The following is a 4,139-nucleotide window of genomic DNA, read 5'->3' on the forward strand; positions in this document are numbered from 1 at the left end:
ACATTTAAGGGACTTGGAGGGCGCATTCAACAGTCTGCCACACCTGAAATAAAACTCCACGTTTTAATGCCTCGCTACCATATTTCTGGCGCTATTAGGGTTGCTGTTATTATTAATTCTGCATAAGCCCCCACTCTATAAAACTTCACTCCCTTTCTTCCCTTCTTCCTCCCCCTCCCCACGCCAGCTTTAAGAAAGCTAGCCCACTGCCGAAGAGGATAGCACACTTTTAATTTCCTTTTTAGAAAAAAAGAATGGGAAGGCGATGAAAAAGAAACGTCTAAAAAGCTTCTTCGAACACCTTTAAAACAAACAAACAAATCCACGCGAACGCCAGCAAAGAGTGACCTCCACTCGGAGAAAAAGCCAAAGGCGGTCTGGTGGAAAGCGCCAGCGCGTTTCGCGCGCGCGCGTGGAAACGCGGGGAAGAGGAGAAACTGCGGGCAGCTTTTTTGGAGGCCTCGTCCTCGAGGGAGAAGGACGGTGGCGATCTGGCCCTTTCGCTCGGCTTCCAGTTCCTTCAGAGCAGAGTGGAAACGGGGAGGGGGGAGGGGACAGACTGTCCCTGGGAGGGGGCCACGCCCCTTCCTTCCTGCCACGGACTCTAGCACTGGGCATCATCCTTGGGTCTGATAAGCTGTGGCCACCCCTTCCAAAGAAATGTCCCCCCTCCCCAATCACCCCCTTTTCAGGGTTTGCTGCCCTAGACGACCGTCGTCACTGGATTTCAGCTGGACTGGCAACGGCTCTTACGAGCCATTTGCGGGAGAGTATGAGAAGGTCCATCTCTCTCCCTCCCTCCCTCTCTCTTTCTCTCTCTCTTTCTCTCTCTCTCCCCGGCCTTCTTTCGCCGCTTCCTTTTCCCTGGAGAAAACCTCCTGAATATCTGATGCGCTTCTCCCATCTGTCTCCTAATCTGTTAGGTGAGGCAGAAGAGTCAGGCGGCGTGAAGTCCTTGGTATCGGGGCAGTCCCCTCATTCCCCTTGGGAGCGATTCCCTTCCCCCTCCTCCTTATCTTTTCATAAAAGAGGAAACCAAAGATTAGTACCTCTTCAGAGGGGGGGGGGGCGTTTTCAAAGAAGGGAGGGGAGGGGAGAAGCAGAGGGAGGCGGCCAGGAGTTGGACTTTGTAAGTTCCTCTGCGGACAACTTCTGCTTTTCCCTGGCTTTCTTTTTAACCCCTTTCCTTTGGTGTCAAGAGTTGCTCCTCGCCTTTCAGCCGCCCACACGCCGCCTTCCCAGTGGGACATCCCGCTAATTTATCCCTCGCAAAGTCTTCGCCGCGCTGGTTTCTTAGAGGGTGGGGCTGACTCCTCTTAGTACGATTAGCCAAGTGAGCCCCATCGCGGAGGAGGAGCAGAGCCGCTTCCCCGCGCCCCCCCCCCCCCATCCCTAGCCCGCGCTCCGCGAAGCGGTCGGCTGCTGCGGAGAGGAATTCCCTCGCGGGAGTCCCTCCGCTGCCTTCTGACCCCTCCGAGGAGTGCGGTTTGTTTAACCGACGGCTTCAGCATTGACAAAAATGCCCGGGGAAAGTAGACAAAGCCAGGTTTGCCCGGGGCGTTTGAAATTGAGCGCTCAAAGTTTCTCGCTCTCGAAATGACCGAGTCCTCCCTTCCCAGCCATCAGCCCAAAATAAGAGGTATCCGGTAATTAAAAGCCCCCTTGTCGATAAGATCCTTGCGAGTTCTTAAGGCGCTTCGAGCAGCTGTCCGGCTCAGCGCAACTATTTCCCTTTATCATCGGGCCCCCTTCCCCAAGTCCCTGCGATGGCACCGGCACCGACTTTAGTTTTACATAGTTTACTCCTTTACAGGTAAAACTATCCTTAGATTCTCTCTCTCTCCTTCCCTCTCCCTCCCTCTCCCTCCCGCCCCTCTTTCTCTCTCTTCATTCTAGATCGCTTCAAGGACGCTCTCCTCCCCCTGAGCGAATGCAGTTTCCGATCCATTGATCCCACGTTATGGGTTAAGATTTAAGACGAAAGGTGGAAAATAGGAGGTGGCGTAAAATGACTTCCCTCTTGTCCCCATGGCAGCCCAGTTCTTGGAGTCAAGGAGAAAGGCAGCCCAGTACTAGGAAATGCTTCCCTCTAGGTTACATTTGAAGCCAGTTCCCCTGCCTTTTAGAGGTCCACAACGCAAGCTGGGCAGAGAGACTGACTGCAAAGACAATAATTCCGAGTGGAACATTTAGAAGAATTGCACCTGTTGAACTTTAAGAGGTGGGCGACATTCCAGATTAGCCAGGCTAATCTGGAATCAGGTAAAAGACTTGAACCCGGTTCCCATCTCTATGCCCACGGCTTGGGGAGAGAAGGGACGGGTGGGGGAGAGAAGGGGCGGGTGGGGGGAAAGAGAAGGGACAGGGGGGAATAGAACATTTTTTGCATGACAATAAAAGAGCCACTTGCAATTGGCTCCTAGCGGAAATCTAGCCAAGGCTGGCTTCGCCTCAGGCAACCAAACTTTCCAAAAAATCAAGACATTAACAGATGGTGGCAACCACATGGAGAGATGGTGTTGCTTAGAGAGAATCTAGTCATTTCACTCAAGCCGAGAAAAAGAGTGAATCCCAGAAGGACACCGTGTATTCTGAAGAGTTCTGCACTTGGCCCATCCTTATTCCTCTCCCTTCTGCTCCCGTTTCAGGCAGCTTCAGTTTGGGAGGAATGGAAATAACAACAACAATAGGAATTTTCGCCTGCTTCCGAAAAAGGGACGGTGGCTTGCCAACTGTTTACATGACATGAAGGGGACTCAGTGATCTTTATTTGTGCTGCTTCGAGGGCTGTCTAAATACGAATAAACGGAGGGACATATAAAAAGAGGAAAGACAATCCAAAGGCAACGGCCCCCCGTGGAAATGAATATCAAGCAACAGTGGCTTGTAAACTGGAATAACGGAATACAATCTTTCAACCCAAGGGAAAAGTTAAAAAAAAACAGTCGTCAAACCTTTGGTTTGTTAGGAAATATGAATTTGCAGGATTCAGTATAATTCCCCAAAATCTTCTCAATAGGATCCATATCTTGTAGATCATTCGGTCTGATTCATGAAGGAAGGAGTTGTGCTATAGTTTTGAAAATGATTACAAACCTTGGAAGGTTTTGGGATTGTCCAGGGAGGCTTATAATTGGGTTGGGGGGAGGATTTCTTTGGTTTTATCCCCACAACTGAAACAAAGCTGTGAAATGGGCTGGGTTGACTTCTGAGTTTCCATGGTTGAGGGTGGCTATGAATCTGGATGTTTTCCCCTCCCAATCCAATATTTTAAATATTATTTTTCACTTCTCTTCATTACTTGTAATGAGAAGACCCAAAATGACTTCCTGAAAGGGAATGGAGGGCAGTAACTAACTCCCTGGACTAAGAGAGTTAACACAGTTAACACTTACAGGAAACTTACTGAATGCAAAGGGCAGCAATTTGGAAAGATATTTGGGGAAAATATTCCATGGGTATATTCAACTATATCCAATCATTATTGCTTGCAGCTTTTTAACCCACTAGCCTTAAAAATGTTAAGACTACGAATGCCAGAATCCCAAATCAGCATGACCAGCATATATTCTGGGGATAAATCTTAAGGATATCATATTGGGGAGAAGTGATATACCAAGTCTATGAAAACATGTAAACTTCTGAAATATAAACAGGTTTTCATATCATCTCATTTGTATCTGGATCCATGTTATTTTCATCTGGACATAGTGAGCCCTACCTTTCTTAAGAATGCCCACTTACATAGATCTACTGGGATACAAAATGAAGAACTGCTAATTTTATGTAATGCTGTGTTGTATAGAGATAAGAGTGTGAACGCCTCAGTTTCACTTTGGACTTGAAACCAATTTCTGTTGCTTAATGATTAGCAACTGAATGACTTTGGTTTTAGTTCAGCATTGAGTAAAAAGCTCTTAGCCTTCAACATTCCTATCCTAGAAACTGTGCATCCTGTGGGTTTTATTTACTTATTTATTTATTTGCATCCTGCCTTTATTATTTTTTGGGAGGACGCGGTGGCTGAGTTGCTAAGATGCTGAGCTTGTTGATCAGAAAGGTCAGCAGTTTGGCGGTTCGAATCCCTAGCCCCGCGTAACGGAGTGCGCTCCCATTACTTGTCCCAGCTTCTGCCAACC

At 48.2% G+C, this 4,139-nt stretch overlaps 1 long non-coding RNA gene across 1 annotated transcript; it reads left to right on the top strand.

Annotated features, from left to right (window-relative positions):
* The first annotated feature begins 675 nt into the window (after positions 1 to 675).
* Positions 676 to 3,771, top strand: LOC309386755. The gene is made up of 3 exons (XR_014174485.1): positions 676 to 780; positions 1,897 to 2,221; positions 2,649 to 3,771. It is a non-coding gene; the product is annotated as an uncharacterized lncRNA (long non-coding RNA).
* The last annotated feature ends 368 nt before the right edge of the window (positions 3,772 to 4,139 follow it).

The sequence above is a fragment of the Natrix helvetica genome (assembly GCF_964273705.1).
Source record: "Natrix helvetica genome assembly, chromosome: 2".
In the NCBI taxonomy this organism is placed as follows: domain Eukaryota; kingdom Metazoa; phylum Chordata; class Lepidosauria; order Squamata; family Natricidae; genus Natrix; species Natrix helvetica.